General features: G+C 41.6%; 1 long non-coding RNA gene across 1 annotated transcript; it reads right to left on the bottom strand.

The window, feature by feature from the left end:
- Window positions 1-477: 477 nt before the first annotated feature.
- On the bottom strand, window positions 478-2,643 carry LOC146183959 (uncharacterized). The gene is made up of 3 exons (XR_014708524.1): window positions 2,481-2,643; window positions 1,242-1,330; window positions 478-532 (listed from the first exon to the last, which is right to left on the bottom strand). It is a non-coding gene; the product is annotated as an uncharacterized LOC146183959 (long non-coding RNA).
- Window positions 2,644-23,393: the final 20,750 nt, after the last annotated feature.

Raw genomic sequence — 23,393 nt, 5'->3', positions numbered from 1 at the left:
GTGATGGCAGATAGGACTGGGACAGGCATTGAAAAACATTCCTCATCATATGTCTAATTCTGCACATGCACCATGCCAATCATTTAATGTGCCAGAGAGTGCCATGTAATGAATGATCACAGTCCTTTAATTGTGACACTCAATTGTACCGTGAAAATCCTTCCCTATTTACAAAAGTAATCATTAGCTGTAACATGACCTGTAGAAATTGACACAGAGAGCTGAGGCTGTGTGATCACTACATGCATAATATGATGCTGCATTCCCAGGCCATTAAAATTGCAAACAAGCCATTCCTTTCTCCAGTAGACACAATATGAAAAATTTTTGACTGATTTTAACTCTTATTTATGTGGAGGATCATAATATCGCAAAAGTGTATTTAAATTGCCAATGACAATTTTTTATTCAATATGAGTTATGCATAGATAAGCCTTCTAACTACTTCAACATAGCCAAAAACATGTAGTTGCTTTCCTTTTGATCTAATTCCAGCCTAAGATGCTGTCTCCCCCTTTCGTTTTCCTGGCTTCTATTATACAAAAAAGAAACACCATAATTTTTTTTTCAAAAATGAGGTTTAACTGCTTAAACACAAACAATTTAGAACTGATTCCTAGCTTTTAACAAGCAGCAGTCATTCATCAATAAGAGGCCTGAAAGAATGTAAGAGACTAATGGTATAATGAAGAATGCAATTTGAACATTATTTTCAATAGCAAGCTGTGGTACTTAAGAGAATAGTGAAAGCTTAGCATCAACACTAAGGCAACAGGTGATGCCACCAAGCTGCCCATTAAGGCTCAGAAAAATAATTTATTTTGCCAATGTACTGCATGTTAAACTCGCTGAAATTGGTGTGCCAGACTTACTGAATAACATAAAAAGCTTTCTGCTGAATAATTTGACAATCTACCAGCTCCAAGATGCTGTGGAGCTGGCCGATACACATGGGGTTCACGACCACCCTGTACAGGATTTCTGGCTCAAACAGGCTTCTGCAGCACACTGCTAACTCGAATAAGGAAGTTGTTACATGATGATCTTAAAACATACCTTAATGGCCTGCAGATCTATTTAATTTCTGACTCTGTCTCAGGGATTAGATTGCAAACGTAAGCATTTTATGCTGTTGTCAAAGAAGGAAAACAATACATTTTTACAGAAATCTAAAAAGCAATACAAAACATTTTCTCATTATGGCCTATAACACAGGAATGGAAGGTACAGAAGACAGAAACCTTGCTGGTCTTCAGTCGATGGGCATCACCAAATCCCTCCTCTTCCTCAAGCATTGCATTCAGTAATATTTCCAGATTGCTGCGCACAGCTAGGAAGAAGAGAACCTATTAGCAGACATTCTCATACCCGTCTTTGCTTCACTCTATATTATGGCTTGTGAATGACATCACTTGCCTTAACATACAAATGGCACAGTTCAAAATTGAGCTCTTGCTCTGAAAAAGCAATGACTACGTTCATATTTGTTTTTACATATCGAACACCCTGGGCGGGGACACTTATATCCCCACCCACGCTGTCCGATATGCAAGAACAAAAATGTTGAAGCCGACATTCACCACTTGCTGTGGGACTGCCCAGCACTGAAATTGACACGAATCCGGCACTTACTAGCCTATTGTCAATTAGGCTGGCGATAGCTAGCCTACCAGCAAACAATCCTGCCTCGTATATCACCTGGACGGAGGGACATCATTGCTCACTCCTTGACTTCATAAAATCACCCAACCTTTTTCCATTAATTTAATCATTTCTTCATTCTTCATCTCACACCCTACTGATGTCCTTAGGCAGTAAATATCGTTAAAAAAAAACAGACGGCACAAGCAGGCAATGTACTTTCCGGTTCTAACCAAAAAACATTGATAAACATTCGCCGGTAAAAAAATTACGGCATCTGAAAAACCCAATAACGCCGGTTTTTGGTATCTAGAACCAGTTATTGACGAAAAACTTTCCTCTTCCGTCCCTTCAGAGTACAGAAACAAGCACAAAGTATTTTAACCATCGCTCCACTTGTTTACGTCACTGCAAAATCCGGACACTGCGATATGTGCCAAAAGTCTTTCTGTGGCGTGACATCGTATTTTTTTCTCCCTTAATACCAACGTTGGGGAAAAAAAAAATTACTGCACTGTCGACATGTTGAGTACTACGTGCATGCCCCTTCTCCCCAAGGAGGGCCGTAAATATAAATAACCAAAGAACCTGGGAGACCCTGCACAGCTCTGACCCTGAGACCCAGCTGGGCGCGATCAACCTGACCAAAGAACAACGCGCACCAGCCAGCATCCGAGGCGAAGCGCCAGACGCGGGTGGAGGAGATACGCGAAGTCTATTCCTCCTTCTTGATAAACATGCATGCATACCGCCACAGCGAAATAGCAGCGCTATCTGGCTCAATGCAAGGGCGCCAGTTCTACATCTGCAAAAAATACAATAACAGTCTGTATACTTACGGCTGAACTTGACAGCTTGCGCGACGAGCAGCTTTGATGAGCCAGTTGCCCGCCGCTTTTTATCCTCTCGGGCCAGGCAATGTTTATTCGATTGACCTTCTGTGAAGGGCCGCTGAACGTCGGCAAGGTTTTTGAGTTACGTTTGACGACTGCGTCGTGCCCCTGAATTGCATTAACATACTCTACAGCAAAAGACTCATCGGGAAATTGGAACAGCGCGAACTTGAACAAGGTGTCACATGTCACGAATGGATCCCAAAATGGCCTAATCGCACGTGTGTCGCACCCGCCACCTATAAGGAGTAAATAATGTTTCCGTCTCTTCTTTTAGTAGTAACTCACACCATTTAGCCGAAATATAGCCCTTGTTATTCTATTTTAACAATCTTTTTCCTCATTTATTTTTTTTTTCACTTATGACATCTTTTTACCATGTATACAAGCATGGCCTCCGAGATCACCAAACGCGCGCGTTTGGTGATCTCGGAGGCCATAATACAAGCAACTTTTTTATAAATTTATTTTTCAATTTTTATAGGCCTACACGACACATTTTGGTCTCGCTTGACATTGACACACACAATGTTCTTACACAGCTCCTTCTGCATCTGCTTTTGTGTAAGCTTAGGTTTTGTAACGCACCATAATGTGTACAGCTTCATATACAAAAGCGTAGCAATTTCATTATCAACTCCATTCTTATTTTATTTTTATTTTTTTGTCAATTAGCGGTCGCCGTCGTCAGACAAGTCGTACTGTATGTTGCTCCTTTTGCCCGGAAGTTAACGAAGAACACGTCCCCAGCGTTATGAGGACGATTGTTCGAAAGGATAACAATTCGGCTTTCTCGCTGTCTCGGCATCATTTCACTAGAACTGCTAGCTGAGAGGCGCACACGACCACAAAACATCAGTCATGATGTATGTGCACCCCTCGAATGTATTCAGGAAAACAAAAGGGACGCAGGAGGTTTAGGAGGTATGATCTAGTCCTGAAAGTGGTATACGTGAGTCCCTCTTAATCACTTGAGTAAGAGACAGAGAAGATCGGCATCGTGGCCATCGTGGCCACGGACGTTCCGCCACGCTACGCTCTGTGGCCATTTCAACGTGTTAGCAAACACATCGCAAGACATCGTCGCTGCCGTATTTAGCTGATTGCAGTACATATGTGAAAGAGCATATGTGTGATCCGTACTAAGCTCGCCATACGTGTCTGACACGACGTCCCGTATATTTGCTTGTGTTATATAGGTGATCGGGATTGGGGCAGGGGGTCGGTAGAACACTGCATGGGAACAGGCCGCGGGCCGGGGCGTCCTGTGTATACAGCTTCTTTCGGAAATGAAGGAAACCTGCCGCTGAATTTGGTCCAGTGATTTATTTGACGCCGAATAAAAGAAAGCGTATTGTAGACAAAGGAGTAAAATGTGTTCCCAAAACTCTCTTGACGAAACCTTTGCTTCTACATACTATTGCCCTTAATTCTATGTTGAGAATATTATTACTGTAAGTTTCTTTTTTTTTGTTTCATCTTGGCTTATTTTTATGTACTGGCGGTAAGCAGTACATTTTTAAGGCGTCTGCGCATGCAGACTTAGTCGGGCCTGGGGCGGGCCTAGTGGAAACGCGGGCCAGGTACGCGCCTGGTTCATGTGTGCATGGGCCAGGGCCAGTCCCGGGCTTGGAGTTATGGGCCCGGGCTGGGCTCGGCCTTTAAACGGTGGGCATGGGCCGGGCCCGGACCGGAAAATCAGGTGCATGCTCTAGTCATGGGGTCGAGCGTGTGTTAATGCTGGAAGCACGTAGAGCATGAAACCTTGCAGCGCGAACCCAAGACCCTTTTTGCAAGAAATTTCTATAAGCCAGCCAGATATATCAACTGGTAATTAAGTTCTATAAACAATTAGACCATGCAATTTACCATGGGCAGTATCAAATAACTATATATATGGTCCTTGAAGAAAAAAACTATGGCAATTAGAACATAATCGTTCAGCGGTTCAATTGTGCAAGTGCGTTACTGCAGGAAAGCCAAATTCAATTTCGAGCGACCCGGGAATTAATCTTGTGCCCTGAACGTCCGTTTCAACTTGGATACCGCGGCTGCGCTCATGTACCCATGCATGTTCAACGGACAGTCTTTCACGCTCTTCAGCGTTTGAATTTTTATCCCGAGAATGAAAACGAGTGAATTAAAACGATGTAGGCCAAGGATTCTGTGGCTTAAGGGCTACTGTTGCAAGGTAGTTTTCACAAAGTACAAAAGGCAGATGGCGCATAGTACCACTTAATTTCAGTGGTATGTACATTTACGTTCATGATCTACACTATTTGCCAGATATGTGGCAGTTATCTATTTAATCACCACACCAACCACACCAAACGACCAAACCATAGACCCACAGAGTTAATCGACACACACCACTTTGCCAAGGGAAGGCCAAGGCCTAGCTGTAAAGGCAGGACGATTTCTGGATACGTTTTATTGGACTGATTCGTCGATGTGCGTTCTGTGACAAAAGGGGGACTGTGGAACCTGTGGGACGACGCGCGCTATGCCTTTAAGGTGCAAATGCCACCTTGAGCAAGATATGTGCTCATGCACAGAAAAACGGAAAATCGGCGGTTCAGAATGCACATGGCTGCCGAGACCTCTCATGCCTCTTCGAGCGGTGGAACTTCCGACTTCGACGCCGCCAGTTTGGCGAGATCTACGACGACAATTCTACCGACAATTCTGCAGTAGTACAAGGCGGCCGGAGAGGTAAATATATACGTTCGAACTCGGTTGGCTAAAGATGCGCGGACAGACTTTACTCAAATCTGGGCTTGCTGTTCAATCTCTAACCAGTGAAGATCATGGTGTTAATTCATTTTATTTGAAAACATAGAGCCGAGTCTAATAATTGTTCTGGGGTCGGAAAGCGCGGTCTTTGAGGAGCGTCTCATTTGCATAAGTGTGTGCGCAGTCGAGATCCCGTAAAAAAAAAAAAAAAGAAAAAGTGGTGGGGGGGGGGGGGGGTTATAAGTACGCCAAACATCTCGGAAGTTGCTACTTTGAATCTCTCACTGCCTGGGGGCTGGACATTACACTGACGCCATGTTTACTGACCTTTTACAGTAATTGGCACGGTATTCCGTACAGCACCTTCATAGACTAAGTGTCATCTTAAATAAGCTCTCTGCTCCCAGTGGGCTGCAACCTATGAGAGTAGGAGGGGAGGGGGAGGGGGGGGGAAGGGACTTTGTTTTAAGCTGCATCATATATGCAATCACAAATAATGGAACTTCCAGCAACAGGCACTTAGAGAGAAAACTAGAACGAGGAGACGGGGTCCCCGCATAATCTTTGTTCAGCTGTTGAGAGACCTTGTCGAGATGAAAAAACAGGATTTCTAGGAGGTCCCTTTTTGTGAGGTGATCTGCACTGGCTTAGTGACTGGAGAAGTGATTTTAATGGTTTAGTGTGAATCTCACAGTCCTGTGGTGATAGACAACATTGAAAAATGGGAACTGCACAATAAATGAGATAATGAGGAAAATATTTTTCTGCCACCACCATCACAATCACCCTACATCTCTCAAATAGTTGCATCAATGCTTTTCTGCCGCTTTAGAGGAGGAAAACAGGCCATATCAGTGTGAGTCCAGGACTAGTCTTTTATGCATTACCTCCACGTCTGATTGTTAAATAGCTTGTGCTTGGATTCTGTGAGCTGAAAAACTAATGCATCACCCTTGCCCTAACTATACTATTTTAGTTCCATGCAGCTAACATATGAACCAGGATATATTATTTACATTATTAGATATATACCATAGTAGGAAGGGCCACTGTTGTGTGTGTATGTGTGTGTGTAAGGGTGGGGGGTACATGCTCTTCAGCATGTTGCATAGAGCTCTGTATTCGAAGCTTTACTTGAATGTATGTTAACGGTGTGCCCGATGTTTCATGAAAGTCGGCTGATTTATTGTTTAACATCTATGCTCTTTGTTACCAGGTTACACAGAGCATTGATGAAGACAAGGATAGAGAGGTGCCCCTGGATTGATGCCAGGTATGAAAAAGGCTTTTGGCAGAGAAAGAGAATGCTCATGGCACAAAGTTGTCAGTGTTTAATTATATATTTTTTTCAGTTTTCACACTACAAGTAACTTCATATTCGCACAGTACGAAGTTTCTCGATTTATAATCTAGTATCTAATTTTCAGCACAGTTCAAACTAAGCACAGTTAGCATAGTTTACACATGACATATCCACACTGCATTCTTTCCTTGATGGTCTTTTTTTTGAGATGTTTCAAAATACTTTTTATTTCTCTGTTGAGAAACTTGGTGTCCTATTAGAGCTGCCACTAAAAAGTGATAAACGTGATAACCAATAACCCTGCCTTTCTTACACCAGGCCAAAGCAAGATATTGCTTGCCAGTAGGCACAGGTGTGCGTGACAGTCTCCTGGAGCAGCCGGCAACAGCGCAGGTAAAATTGTAACATTTTAGTTTGGCCTGTCCCAGAATTTGTTATGGAAACGTTACAGTAGCTCTTGTGCTTGTTTTTTTTTTGTAACCTATTGTGCTGCACGTAGAAAAAAAAAAGAACATTGTGGTCTTAAGATTCAAACTAAAACTGCAACCAGGGTCTAAGATTTCAATTTTTTTTTGTCAAGTTTCAAGTTTATTGCACTTCATATATGATAGCATTACATACATAATAAATAAATACAAAAGGAGTTCCATAGTGAAATGTACTGTACTGGGACCTCCTCAGCTAATTAAAACGAGTTATGAAAGGGACCAGTGGTAACAGCAAATGTACAAAGTAAAAATATAGTATGTTATAACAATAATAATTTTTTCTCCCTTGCCTCTATAACAAATAAACGTTATAGAGGCAAGGAAAAAAATTCATTCTTAAATTATAGAATATCCCACATAGAAGTAACCGTAGACACGACAAGTAGTATCATATCATAAAAAAAATGAAAGGAAGAACAGCAGCATAGCGTAAAGTAATACAAGAAAATACAAGTATCCATTATTCAAATATTAATACAAACAAGTGAACATGTGCAAAAAAAGTTTTAAAAGTAACTTTTTTTGAAGTGTGTATGAAGTATTTCATTAGTTGGTGGCACTGAATGATTGAAGAATTGAAGAAAAAAATGAGCGCCATTAAACAAAAGTAGCAAAAGACTTGATTTGATGTCCGGAGGCATGTTATTCCATGCTTTGACTGATGTGAATCCAACTACAGTAATTAGTGCTCACTCTTGGCAGGAGAAAATTACTTCTTGATGAAAATCTAGTGGTATTGGGGTCAGTAAGATCTTGACGATATATAAACTAGAGAAGATTGTTGTCACTAACAAAACAATATGTGAAAGTGCCTAAGTGATACGTGAGTAAGGCAGAGATGGGAAGAATGTTAAGTTGCTGAAAAAACTTGGGAATATTGGCACGGTATGGGCTGAATGTAAATATACGTAAAGCTTGGTTTTGTACGTGTTGTAGTGGTGTGATGTTACGTGTGAAGGATATGTGAAATCCCAAGTCGTAATGCAGTAATTAAGATGACTATGTATGAAAGCATAGTATTATGTTCATATTCATGGAGAAAGGACTGTGCAGGTTTGAAATCCATTTATCGTTCTGAACGCTGATAGCCGCAGTGCCAGTTGGCTGCCGGCAAGAAACAGGAATTAGTGGCTGAGTTGCTGCTAAAGCAAGGAAATGGCTTGACAAAAGCTGAAAAATGAGAGCACTTGTAGGAGGACAGGGTTTCCAATGTCACCAAGTTGCAGTTTCCAAAATACACAGTGTTATCAAGTGTGTTTATCATGCTTAGGGGACACCCTATCTGAGGTTGGTCATCAACAAATATAACGTCACTCACTAAAGCCTGTTAATTTGCTTCTGTCAAGCTTTATTGATGACTTTAAGATCATAATTTTAATGCCAATGACACCTATAGTTGTATGGATTTACTGAAAAGTCAGTGGCTCTTCAGATACTTTTTATTTTTTTCTTTCCCACCTTTTAATACCTGACCCATATCACAAAACAGCACTTTAAGCTCTGGTCACATTGTTGCATAAACAAGTGACTTTGATATGCACCACGCTGAAGGTTTTTTAGTTTTCTTTCAGCTTGAGTGTTACTCGCGCTACCAAGAGTGAGATTCTGTGATCAGTAAGGCCTGCGATAATTATGCAAAAAGCAGTTCAGTGACATAGAGAGGTATGTCACTGTGATTTTGGAGGGAAGTGGATAAACAAAAATATGCTTCAAGGTTTAGTCAGGGCTTTGTCACCTTCTATGCATCAAGGTTGGTGGGGCCTGAATTACTCTTTTCTCCTGTAATGTAGCAGCTGCGCAAGGTGGAAGCAAAAAATTGCTAAATATATACTTAAATATTGTTTAGCAGAATCAGATCTATGTACGTATCTAGCTTGACCATTAGGAGGAGCCATGTGTGGCTCTGGAAGAAGCAAAATCATGGTCAGTCAGTGCTACCACGCGCATCTTCATGTTTTTGCTGCAACAAGAGCACGCCATAATTACCCCCCGCTGCACACAATTACTCGTGTCTACCATAGGATGCCACAATGTTAGGAGACTCAGGTTATCATAAAAGACATAAAAGATGAGTGCTTGACCTATGGCAATGTAGTCGCTTAAGATTTACATTTTTCCAATGTACATTTAGTTATTTAAATGTTTAGTTCTGGAGAATTGCTGATTTTAACTCTAATGCCTCCAAGACTACTAAAAAAAGGTGCTCTTCCTGGCTGAATATCGTTCCATATACTGAAATTACGAACACTTTTTGGCTTGCAGTTGGCAAGCGGCCATGTAGTAAACTTGGCCTTTCAGCGTTCACCATGCAGCATTTCTCCTTTTCCTTCCATTGATACCCCTTAACATCCAAAGTGTTTACATATACGGCTTTAGGTGGGCGTTTCAATCAATTTCAGTTATAACAGTTGCTTTTAAAATTATAATTACCATATGAGCGCTTAAGCCTGTTTTACATGCAAGTGAAAACTCCAGCAATTTCTGCCGGAGTAACTAAAAAACTTATTTTGAGCTGTCACGGCAGCTCGAGCTCTCCAGTTCCAACCTGTTGGAAATTTTTTGCTGTGCCGATGCCGCTCACCACTGAGTTCACTCAATTGCTTGCATGTGAACCAGCCTTTATGTGAAGATTTAAAAAGTAATCGAACAAATTTTAGTTAAATAGGAAACTATCAGGGATAGCTATTGTCTCTTTAAACGTTTATCGAGCCTCATAAACTGATTATAAAAATGAATTGCATGTAGTGGCCATCCTCTCTTTTTTTTAAAGAATTGGATCTGTTATCTCCACTTTTCTGCTCCGCCTCCTTGGTTTAATGAAACTGCCATGCAACATTGATTAATATGCTACTGTCATTTAATAGTTGTAAGTGGCGTGCAGTGCTGTTCATGAAGCTTACCATGATATAAATATTTTAAGCTTCAATAATTTCAGAAAGGAAAGCTGGGCTAAGTTCTTATTGAGTGAGGCAAGATTTTCTCCTCTGGACTCACAACATTTTTTTTTATCAAAGCAGGAAGAAGTGCCAGTACCTTATCCTGTGCCAAATGATGCAGACAGCTCAGGTTCTGAAGAAGACTGAGGTCCTCAAGTGAGCATGTTTCTTTTTTTCCGAAATTCTGAAGATTTAAATGCCATATAAAACATAAATTAGAAGGATGCAACTTTCAGTATACATTAATTGTAGTTCAAAATTCAGTTTATTATGTGTATATAATTGTAAAGGATAATTCCATCTTGACACGAAAAGCTTTGAATGAAGTGCAAATGTTAAGCATTTTGGGCAGATAACCTTTCTCTGGCTTGCATGTTCAGTACATGCTCACCTTTATGCTGACCCTAACAAATGTAAAAAAATGGAATTTATCATGCAAGGAACCATATCGCACTGTTTGTCAGTAAAATACACCTGTCATTGTATCATTTAGACTCTGCTATTTGGCACTTATGTATAAGGGGACTGTAGGAAAATTTGATGTGAACTAACATTTTCCTCCAATTAATATTTGTGGAATATCTCATTTATTTTAAGATGCTGACTGCAGAGCTCAACAAAGTACTTTGCAAGTTGCTGATGAGAGGACACAAGTTGCAGCCCTTCTCATGTCCTATGTGATGCGCTATAAAGTCAGCGACCAGGGGGATGACAGACCTGCTGGACCTGCTGAATATCATCTAGTACCCAGGAAAAGCTCCAAAAATTGAAATATACTTGCTTTTCAAAGCTTTGGGTGTACACATTCCTGAAGCTGAGAACCACTTCTATTGTCTTGATTGTACCAGGTACTTGGGTAGTACAGCTCAGATTGAGATTCACTGCGAGAACTGTGAATGGGATATTGACATAGCCTTTTGCTCTTCCTTCCTTGTAATTCCTTTGAAAGAGCACCTTTAACGAATTCTTGGGCAGCAAAACTTGAAGTTGCTTCCGCAAAGAATCAGAGCAAGTGTGATGACGTAGTGGATGGCATAGAACATGCCAGGCATGTCGGCTGATTTTTCAACTCACAATATTTCACTATTGTGGAATACAGATAGAATTAAAGTGTTTTAAAAATTAACTTTTGACATTTGGCCAGTTCAGTGTGATATTCTTGAGCTGGACCTTGCAGTCTGAAAGCAGAACATGCTTATGCCTGCTATTTGTTTTGGTTTTTCAAAGCCAAACATGACCACTCTTTTTACACCCTTTGCAAAGGAGCTACAGAAGCTTTCCTTAGGATTTCCATTAGTTAAACATGGAGAACAGGTCCAAATAAGGGTATTTGCAGCTGCGTATTCAGTGGATGCCATTCGTTCAGCAGTCAGAAACTATAAACAATTTAATGGTTTTTATGGGTGTGGCTGGTGCTACTACCCTGGGGGCTCTTCATATGAATATTGAGATCCTGCTGCAGTGTGCAGGACTGCTGTGAAGCATATTGAAGTGGCTAGAAAAGGCACACCTTAAGTGCCTATTTATTAATAGAGTCAAGGGACCTGCCGTGACCTCGTTTTGATGTGGTGGATGGTTTCATCCCTGATTACCAACATTGTGCCTGCTTTGGTGTCATGTGACAGTTACTCAAACTGTGGCTAGAAAGCGAGTATGACTGCCCTAGGTAGAAAAGAAACAAATTGACTCAGCTAAATAGCCTGGTGTTGACCATCTCACCTCCGATAGAGACCACCTGCACCCCAATGAGGTTTGAAGACTGAGCTAGGTAATTGGAAGGTGTCAGACCCCCTGCAGACCCCCTACCATGCTCTGTAGAGAGGAGGGCTCCTGCTTCTTTGTCGAGCAAATAGTTACTTTGGGCATACCACTTCTTTCTTTTTATTATTATTTCTTTTATTTTCTATTATTATTTTTTTGCTGGAGGTGCTGCGATGTGCAGGTCTGACTTACTCCTTTAGACTGAACCAGCTCTGCTAGATGCTTTAACAATAGTTACACGAGTTGTGTCGATACATTTCATAACTCCTCTGTGGTGCACTGTTATTCACTGAGGCTTTTTTTTTTGAGCTCCAGAAGCCTGCAGTATTGGCGCAATAGGCATTATCTTTAGTAAGTGTCGGTTTCCTCTTTCACTCCTTGTTTCCACTTGTGCAGCTTTATGCATTTTGGAAGTTTTCCAGTCATGGATGCTTACTGAGTTTTTTATTGCCTTTACTTTTACATTTGTCATTTTTGCTAATTCTTTTTCAAATTGTATAAATACATACATATATATACGTATATGTACATTTTACTTCTCCCTGCTAAGTTTTTTGCTATTGTTACAAGTAAGCTTGTTTTTTTTTTTCCTCTCATGTGGCTTCTATGAGGTATGTATTTATAGTTGTGCATCATTTACCCTTTCATACATCTTTCCCAATTTTGCCTGCTTGGCGAGTATTTGGGTACAGTTTAAATCTGATGTAGTGAAGGATGTGTTCTCTGTGCATCTTCTTTTCCCCATTATTTTTTGTCTCTATGTTTGTTTTTTTTTTCACTTTCTGGCCTTTTTCATTTTTTTTTCTTTTGCAGCTCTTACAATTGTAGTCTAACGGGCCTGGAGGAGAGTGGTGGCACATGGAGCACTGAACACAGGGCTCCACTTGGGAAGAAAGAGATAAATGAAATAAAAGTTGTTCCTCCTAAATCTGCTACTAGTATATCTTTGTCAGTTAATGAGAGTGGGCACGTTCCAGATAACTTGTCTTTGGTGAAGTGAATTCCTCGCTGCTGGCTTACTCAGGCACATTGACAAGATCTTGCCTTTATAAGAGAAAGTTGCTTGCCAAACTGCACTATAAGCACTTGCTTCCACTCTGATCAGCTTTTGAAATGGTAATGAAGGCTTGGAGCATCATGTTTTGAAAGGGTGATATAAAACGGGAGAGAGGGGATCAAGTGATCTGAAAAGGCAAGCTGTTGGGTATACTTACGATCATCTTGACATCTATTCATTAATAGCTTTCTGTCGCCATTGAAAGTCACAATCAAGGAGTCCAGCAAGGTCATATAACATTCACTGCTCTTGTGAATGCTTGAGGCAGCGAGGCTTGCCGATTCTGAAAGTCGACAGTTGGAACTTGCATGTTCTGGGCAGGGTCGGTGCCAGAGTTGGCTAGAGCTGTTGTGTCAGTGACAGAGTGGCAGGGTCAGTTGGTGGCAATATCAGTAAGAATATTGTAGATGATTTCGTCTTCATAACAAAATTGTTCAGCGATTACCAAGCCAGCGGCTTCCTCCAATTTGTTGAGTGTTTTGGCAGCAGTAATGGGGCAAAGGGGCAGGTGGGCATCAGCTTCTTAGGCTTTGACTGTCTAGGCTTTTGGCAAATATGGTCAGCTACGAATGGGCAGGATGCTTTGAAGTTAGTGTCTTTTATTGTGCCTTATGTGAGCATGAATGTATTTAGCACTAATCCCGCGGTTCAGGGCATAGCCAAATTGTCTAATGCTTGTGTGTCTGCTTGTAGTGCTTTCACACTAAAAAGAAACAATGGGGACATAGTGGATTCAAACCCAGGAATTACTCATGGGAAGCAAGTATGAAGTGCTGTAGCTATAACTGCAGTGGATCCGCCATGTGCAGACTGCAATACACTCTTGCACTGTGCACTGGATGTCCTCATCTCCATCAACTGCCACCTGTGCACAAAAGCTTTCGACGTCCTACTCGATTTCACTGTGTTAAATTTTTTTTTGATGCTCAAACAACTGGGTTACAGGCAACTACACAGAATGGCTAAAACAAAGGCTCATAACGCAAGATGAAGCCGTGGTTGTCTCTGGCTTCGTGAATGGGCTAAGCTTATTGTTTTGACTCCATTGCTCTTCGGGTGTCACTTGCTGATTCTAATGGATGGCTCGTATTCTCACTAATTTCATTTTGTAGCACAGGTGCTGTTATATTTTTATTCTATTATTTTCTTTGTGCAGTCACCATTCTTTGTTGGTTTAAAATGTGTAATAAATTTTTTGAATGTCTTGCAACCTTCGTGATTATTGTCCTACAATGATACATACGTCACTGAGAGCAGCTCATAAGTTACAAAGGGACACATGAGTCATGATTTGTGCTTCCATATATCCTTAAAGTTTCAACACATTGTTTAAATATGATTTCAGCCATGCCTACTTGATGAAGCAGCCAGTCTAGAGCTCGAAACTTCATAGCTTTTTGCAGACTCATTAAAATAAAGATGCCAGGTAAGAGATTTTCTTTTTTTTGCACAGAAAGGAACAACTATAGATTGCAACAAACACTTGTTTGGAAAGTTAGAGGGTATAAAGAAAAGCTGCTTTCTTTTACCATGATCAAAATAACCACATTTTGCTCAGCCTGACTGGATTTTGAGCGTTAATTTTCTAACGTCTTTTGCAGAGTTAAAAAATAGCCGTGGGCTAAAGCGCTTACATAAACACCCCCCCCCCCCCTTTTTTTTTGTCCTTACTCACTTTTATCCTACACTTCTGCAATATGCCCCAGTTTATTCTATCTATATTAAACTTAAGAAGGACAAGATGTGATTATTGCAATTAGTGCGAGAGTGATGCATTAGTTTGGCACCACACAGAACAGAAGCAAAGCCATTAACAGTCAGACATGACTAGTCCAGCACTCACTCTGATACAGCCCATTTTCCTCCCCTAAAGAAGCAGAAAAGAACAGACAGAACTATTTGAGAGATGAAGGGCGATAGTGATAGGGATGAAGGTGGCGGTGTAAAAAAAAAAAATTACTTGCATCAGTTCTTTCAATTACATTTTTTTCGTGTAGTCGACTGTCACAGGATGGAAGCCCGTTATACTTTGTGGCACGGGCAGAGACTCTTTATTTTTCTTTCCTTTTGCATGCGTCAACATAATATAAATCACAGGATGGAGGGGAAACTATTAAAACTTCTGTGATAATATAAGCAGGTGCAGATCACCTCACATGAAAGCGGCCTCCAGAATGGTGGGGAATCCCTGCTTTTGCAGCTCGACAGGGTCTCCCCTGTTGCTAAACAAATCAATCGGATTAAGCAGGGACCCCGTCTCATTCTTAGTTTTCCTCTTCATACCTGTTGCTCATAAGTTACGTTATTTGCTGTCCTATATATGAAGCAGGTTAGAATAAATTGGCCCTCTCCTCCTACCTTCGGAGATAAGATCCTGGGCCGCAGCCTCCTTAGCCCACATCTTAATTCAGCGCTGCTTGGCCACCAGCTCATTAATGGCCAGAGATTAAGACCCGCAGTAGCAAGAAATCCCTTTTAAATGAAAAAATATTGGGAAAGATGGTCAGTTTGATGAATGTAGCTCAGTTTGACATTATCAATATTTAAAACCATGCAAAAGTTGGAAAAAAAGTGTGTTCCAGAATGAGTAAAAAGTGCAAAATAGTTATTTTATGCAAGCCCGACCTGCTCGGCCTCACTTTGTGCAAGAACTTTTTGGCAGTTTCTTGGAACAGGAGCTTGTGGGTAAATGCAACATTGAATGGAAGGAAGGAACAGCTCAAACGGACCGGACGTAGGAAGGCGAGACAGGCACATGAGTAGCTCATGTGTCTGTCTCGCCTTCCTACACGTCCCGTCCATTTGAGTTTTTCCTTCCTTCCATTCAACATGAACCAACCAGCCCGACAAAGCCCTCTTCTTGAAATGCAACCTTATGTCCTTTGCTTGACACCATACAGTGCAATAGCGCCTATGTGTGTGTCAATTTTTCTGCTGGAATAAAATTTCAGAAATTGTTGAGCCCTCTTTCTGTGAAAGTAGCTTTGTTGCACATGCAAAAAAAATATTATTATTACCTTTGAAAAAATCCACAGAAGGAATTAAGGGTTAAGCAATGAATATAGGTTCTGCACACTATTCGAAGCACTGTTTTATGTGTTTAAAAAAGCTCGCGCGGTAATAGGTAGTGTAATGTCTGTGATATTGTTAGTGGCCCCAGGTCCACCAGGAGCCAGAGACAGCTTGAACACATGGAAATGTAGTGGACCCACGGACGGCAATGAAAATGACAGGAAAACAATAAAACAAAAAGAGCATCCTACATGAACGGCATTGTTTAATGCCAATGGCTGGCAGCGAGGTGTGGGACAGCAGCGTGCGTTGCCTGCATGTGGCTTGGAGCGCTGAGCGCTTGCGTCAGATAACATACGGGCTGGCGGCTGGCAGGGTACCATGATTCGTTGCCAAATGCCAGTCTCACGCGGCCACATTACCTGACCGTTCCAGCTAACGGCCTCACTGTTCGGATGCGCACGTGTGGCCAGTCCGCACGAGCTGTCATCCACATCATTACAATGCATTTTTATTTGCACAAGGTTTAATGATCATTAAATTTAGTCCCCAGTGTCCGTTTATTAAAATTGTACTTTTGATAAATTAAATACACATTTGCAGAAATACATTTTTAGTTCATTGCCAATATGCTACCCCAAATATGATTTTGAGCACTGATCTTTGAAGGCAGCTTGAAGTGTGCTTCAAATATATTTTCAAGGTCTATCCATTTTCATAATTGAAGTATACTTTAGGCACATTGCTTTCGCATTTACAAAAGTACATTTTAAATTCATTTTCAAAATGCTGCCCCAAATATGATTTTAAGCATGGTTTTTCTAAGGATGCTTGAACGGTGCTGCAAATATATCTTCAAGGGCCACCCATTTACTATACCTGAAGTGTACTTCAGACAAATTTATTTCACATTTGCAAAAGTACATATGTAATTCATTTTAAGTATGTAAAAAATGCCTACATATTTTTTCACCTATTTGAACTATACTCGAAATGTACTTTCAGATACGACATTTTTGACACATTTTAAAAATACATTTTGAATATTCAGCAAGGAATTTGATGAATATATTTCAGACATATTTTGAGCACATTCGTGAATACAAATTACATTTAGAATGCGTAAAAAATATGCCACTGTGTATTCCAAACGTACTTCTTTTTGCTAAGGGACACAAAGCGTCATGGCAGTTTGTAAGGTGGAAATGAACGTATTTGTAGCGTGCAGGGGGGGGAGGGGGAGGGGGCTCCCGAAGCAATATTTTGCATTTTTTTACTAAATCAACTGCATAAACAAGACAAGCTTTTATAGTGTCTATAAAAATACAAGTTACTAAGAAATGGCGAGTAAGAAACAATGAATGGAAAATTTTAGTTCGCAAGCAGCAGGTCTCCAAACTTGCAACTTTTTGAAAAGACAAAAACGACGTTTTCCAACTTTAGTGAAAAACGATTTGTTTTCCAAGGAAACTACGCCGCATCTTGCAAAACTGAGAGTCATTTCTTGGGGCCGAGACAATAATTAGTCCACCGCGTATAAAAATCTAATTAAAAGCAAAAAATGGTCTTGGCACGTCCCTTATCGTTCTTATCCGAACACTTCCATACTTATTTTCATTTCGTCTCTTTGAAAAGGCTGGTTTAGGCAGTGCGGTGTATACAAATATCACGGCTCCTCGATGGAAGCGCACTAGGTGCGGCCTGCTACGTCGCCCGAAACCGGCGGGAGGCGCCTACTTCCAGTCGCCACCACCGCGGCGCCACCGTTCGGGGACAGCCGCGCGCGGAGAGCTGCGCCTGGCTGCGCTTTGAGGGAGGCGTCGGCGTGAAAGAAGCCTTTTATTTTAAGGATATAAGAGCTCCGCTTCATACAATTTGGCCACAAGAATTAGTATATACTGTCATGTCCATCGTGACCATGTCAGCATTTAGCGCTTGCTCGGCAATGGTGTATACTGGAGTGTACCCCGAAAAACTTATAGGGGCGGTGGTTCAAGGCCACTCGATTGGAGAGCTCGCATTACCGTGATGTTGAATTCGGATCCAGTTTGTCACCGGCTGTGAACAATTCGAAGCTGTTCAGCTGCCATGGTAGCCTAATGCATAGCCACTTAATTATGTCACATTCCTGCATATAACTTTTATACACAAATTGATGTCAACCTGTTCTAAGCAGCCAGCGCTATCCAATAAAAAAGATGTCCTATTATGAGCAACCTCTACGAAAATGCGACATGCAACCAACCTTTCTATCTCATTGTGACAAATTTTACGGTGGAAATATGAAGACGTTTATTAGGTTAAATCCAGATGATAACCTGGGATCTTCGACTCAGTTGGAGACCTTAAATTTTGTATGCCAGAACGCTATCCGTCATGGCTTCCCGCATTTTCAATGACCGGACAAAGTAAGCGCGCTTGATAGAGCCGGTGTGCCTCAAGGGGCCACGTATATGCGCCGAAAGTTTTTATTACTATTTTTGTTCGCTGCTCGCAAACCCATACAATTTTGCTGGTTCCTAGTTTTCAATGGAAGAACGCGAATCGAGTGTTGCTGTTGTGAAACTCTTTGCTTTGATCACAAGAAAGTTCACGCGTCAGAGTGCAACTGCAGCCGAGATTAAGCGAGCAGCCGAGTACGCTTATTTAATGGGCACACAAAAAAGGAAGTACCAATTGCATACGGAAAACCTTTCTTGAGAGAAGTTTATCCCATAGCCATAAACATCGCTCCACTGTTGACATTTCCAGCCCAGCTCGCTATCAGGGGGGGCAGCAACTTAACGATATCTTGCATAGGGCCTCAGCATGGGCACAATCATTTTTTTTTATAGATTAGCTGCAGGTACTGTGTACAGTGAGAAAACAATGATGAAACCAAAAGTTTACACAGCTTGCTACTTCGCCGGACCTCTTCAGACTTCATCATCCTGTTAATGAAGGTGCTCGTAAGCTAACAAAGCTTGATTACTTCCTTTGCGGGGTACATCAAGCCTCCATTGTCCTTGATTTTCATGAACCTGTAACTGGTCCAGTTGACTCATATTTCCCGCAACAGGCTCTTGCTCGACTGACATGTCGCCTCAAAACCATTACTAAATATCGCATAAATTAAGCAACAACCTGGTAGTGATAAACAAAACTTGGGGTTCTTAAGTCTCCTTAAGTAACATCGTTAGAGTGCCCGCACTTTGCTACCTGCTTATTCACCGTATCCCGTAATTACTGCCTCTGTCGCATATCATTAGAATGTAGCCTTAAGCCCCCGCATTATATGAAGTAGCAGCCTACACATAGCTATATAAAACCCCTGTTTATCGAAGCCGTACGAACGTGCCCTATAGGAGTATAGTGTGCCTGACTTGGGATCTAAGGGTCCTGCTTTCAATAATTTCCATTTCACCCTTACATCTTATTGACTCTGTCTGGTTTGGCACCTCCTGCCACATTGAACATGTCGTGTTCTCATTGCGTCAGAGGTTCCTGGCTATATCACCAACTAAAGTTCCTCTTACAAGAGAGGTTTTTTCCCGACTTTCCGCCGACAGAGCGGGCGCCGGATTTTCTGTGGAATATGGCTTTTCATTTTATCGCATCGGCTCAAATAGTCTCAACAGTATAAACAAGTGTTGTATGCACAGGCTCCTTTACTTGCAAGGCCACGCAGACTAGCGCGGCAAAATTTAGAACAAATTGCATGTTTATATAAAAAAAAACCTTCGTACCTTTTTCTTATATGTTCTCACAACATAACCTGCGAGAAAAGCTTCTGGTGCTACCTCATCGTGTTCATCTGCTTCACAACGCATCGTTAAAAATCCTAGTTCACTGGCGAGCTCCCTGATAACTAAATAGGTTAAACAACGTGACGGGAACACAGGAAAGGAGGACGACACAACTAGCGCGGCTGTGCCGTCTTCTTCTCCTGTGTTCCCGTCACGCTGTTTGCACGGTTAACCTATAATTAATCCCCAACAATCCAATCTGCTGTCCCTTGTAGCAACGCCCAATAAATTAGTGATGCGGGAGAGATCCCACTTAGGATCTCAATCTACTCTGTCCCTTGTAGCAAATTCAATGGCAGCTGATAGGGCATTATGCTTCAGCATGTGGACTTTTTAACCTCAGCGCCGCTTTCATTTCAGAGGAAGCGAGTGCATTTCCACTCCTCGCTGCTGTCTTTGCCTGAAGCGAGCTCAGCAGATAAAATTAAAGGGTCTCTTAGATGTCTGTTAAGCGGAGGACGGCGAAAGCCTACTCTTCTCTTATCATTGGCCTCTCATCGTTTGCCACGGTTCGTCATTTCAAGTCGTCGTTTGATATATTGGTCGTTTCTTAGTCATCATGAGTCTGCCTGCGTAGTCATTGTAGTCCTTATTACACATAACTAAGCAGGTTACTCATTTAGAAACCGCAGTGGTCATTACATGTCGTCGTTTCATATATTGGTCATTTCGTAGTCATTAACAGTAATAATGAGTCATGCCTAGATATTAGTCATTACCACACATCGCTAAGCACTTTCTCATTTCTAATCAATTGCGGTCATTACATGTCGTAGTTTGATATACTGGTCATTACAAATCATTTAGTCATTAATAACTATTATTAGTCATTAGCATTAGTCATTACCTCTATCAATGTCGATTTATAACTTTTATTGATTACCTATCACTATCAATCATTTTTATTCTTAATCTCCCTCCTTGCACGTCCGCTTTTGCGGCTGGCACACCAGTGCACAGATGCGACGCACAGATAACAGGCACAGTTTCTGCGCATAGATTTTCGCTCCAAGAGCCTAGAACGGCTTTCGCCTTAAAAAACAAACGCATCCAGACACAACGTTAACGTGCTTGCACACGCGCACACAAAAACGTTTGCGCCTACCACGCAGACGCAAGGCGAACGCGCCCAGAAAGGAAGCAAACCGCGCGCTCAGCGCCGGCGACCCCGGCGGCGACGTGTCCCCGAGCAGTGGCGCCCTCAGCAGAAATAGCGGGCGCAACTGTAAACTCTCCAAGGACGCGCTTTCCCATTGACGGCGGCGCGACGCAGCAGGCCGCACCCAGTGCGCTTCCATCGAGCGGCCGTGAAAATATAATCGAGTATATTAGTTTTTCAATGCTTATGCTATACCTAAAGCCCCCCATAATGTCACAACCGTAATCTGTTATTTGTAGCTGAAACATAACAAAAGAAATTCGATTACAAATTGTTCACCAGTTACACAGAAGTATGAGATAACCTACGCATACTATAGTAAAGTCCATATTAATAAAGAGCAGTTACTAATTATAGGCAGATTAAAACTATGATATGGAGTGTGTGTATTACTCCGCTTAACAGTAAACAAATTCGATTTGTAAAGTTTCATTATATTTGACAAATTATTCCATATTCACATAATAGCACTACTAATGAGGTCATCCACGCATCTAATGCATTACGTGGCTGACCTAGTTTTATTCCAATGCACAAGTCATTGAAAAACAAAAAAGCACAAGAAAAAGTTTGGTGTTTACACAATTTTCAGCGAGTATGCCACAAAATTACACTAAGGTGCTCAGTCTATAGTCACTCACCCTGATCTGCATTTCGCTTTTGTGCCATCTGTAAGTATTTTAGGTAGGCTATTCGAGTGATTAACCTCCTCTTTAATTCCCCTTCCAACCTCAGAACACGTCTTCTTGACACAGGTCACAAGTGATTCAACTCAATCGATCCATTTCTGCGTGAAAACCACTCCAGATGCGCATCTAAAAGAAAAAAAGGCGTGAATGTTTAGGAGAAATCATTCACAAGCGATAAAAAGATTTGGACAATGAAATTAAATGATCACATTCAGAGCGACAAGAAAGTGATGGACAGATAGGAATGGAAGCAATGAAAAGCGGTAACTGAATATAGACAGTAGGAAGAGGTTCAGCATCTATATGAATAGACAATAAACTTAAGAATCTACATGAGGTGCATACAGCAGTTACAGTGATGCAGCGTTACCTTTTTTTTTTTTTAACTACATTGGTTTCTGGAATGGAAGCAATGAAAAGCGGTACCTGAATATAGACAGTAGTAAGAGGTTCAGCATCTATATGAATAGACAATAAACTTAAGAACCTACATGAGGTGCATACAGCAGTTACAGTGATGCAGCGTTACCTTTTTTTTTTAACTGCAGTGGTTTCTGTAAATATCACGGCAACTGCTCGGCATCTCGGATACCCCCATGAACAATTCCACATCCAAGAAACTGAGCAACAGTGGCATATTATTTGCTGCTGTTAATAGAAAGACAGGCTGTCCTATAAATGCATGCACATTTCACCCTCTTTGTACTGTGTCTGAAAGCGGCTGAACAGTGAGTGTTGCAAGAGGTCCAGCGTCCCTAGGAATATGGAACGAAATTAAGTTTTACTTACAAAAAACAGAGGTAAAAAAAGGAGCAAATATGCCTGCAATAATAGGATGATGGCCTGCCTTTTCATTAACAGCTGTAAACAATTTGTCACTTCTAGTCAGTTGTTTGGATAGGGTTGGGGTCAATGCCAGAACCTAAAACTCAGAGCAATGTGAGTAATATATATTTGCAGTCACGGCCGCAAAGAATTCTGACACAGCACCCCATTGCTGTAACTATTCAACCACCTTTTTATGCATATTGTTCACTAGAGGACAATGCACACCTGATTCCAATTGCTGTTTTCTGCTTCTTAATGATGTTTTGATATCCACTTAGGACGCTGAACAGTTATAACAGAATTTCATTTCTTGGTAGACTTTGCTTCGGTTTAAACATTTCTGTGATGGCTATGACGTACAATTGATGTATAAGGCACATCAGGCAAGAGCTGTAATTTTTCAAACAGGAAGACCTCACGTCCTGTCAAAATTCGCCCGAATGTGTGCGCAGTGTCCGAGCGCTTCGCTAACGATATAGTATCTCGGATATTATGGCCGCCCCACACCGGCTGTCAATGCGCATTGTTTACTGTGCAGTGACACGGGCGGCGCAGTGCACACGCGGCGTGTGTTCCTTTTTGCTTGTTTTGTTATTTTTTCCTCCTCTGAAGAGCCGCTGCCCGCGGTGTCGAAACCAGCCCGGTACAGCCCGTGAAGGCGCGTGCTTGCGGGGGAATCAAGAAGACGCTTGCTCAGAGCGAGGGAAGGAATCTGGGGGTCGTTGAGAAAATTTAAAAACGGGGCTCACTTGCGCTTATCATGGCTTTCAATTCAATGTAATTTTCCTATTAAAATGAGAATTCATTACGACTAAATTATAGCCTAATAAACAAACGGTATCACGCACATAATGTCCGCCCCACTGTCAAATCGGTTTGCACAGACCGTACAGACAGTTTTCAAAACAATGCATGTACACATGAAAACAAAAGACCGCCCTGTACACACTCCTAAAATACAAAAACTGCACGAGCAAGCATTGGTTCCTTCGAGAAGCAAAGCCGGGCGCGTAGTATCTTGTCACTAATTGATTGCGGTGCGCCCCGCACTCAAGACAATTTGCGCAAATAGCTGCATTGAGCGTTCGGTCGCGCTTTGGTGCCACGC

The sequence above is a fragment of the Amblyomma maculatum genome, chromosome 7 (genome assembly GCF_055883805.1).
Source record: "Amblyomma maculatum isolate TAMU_Amacu chromosome 7, ASM5588380v1, whole genome shotgun sequence".
Lineage (NCBI taxonomy): Eukaryota > Metazoa > Arthropoda > Arachnida > Ixodida > Ixodidae > Amblyomma > Amblyomma maculatum.
The sequence above is the reverse complement of the archived record's forward strand: the minus strand, read 5'-3'. Positions and strand labels throughout refer to the sequence as shown.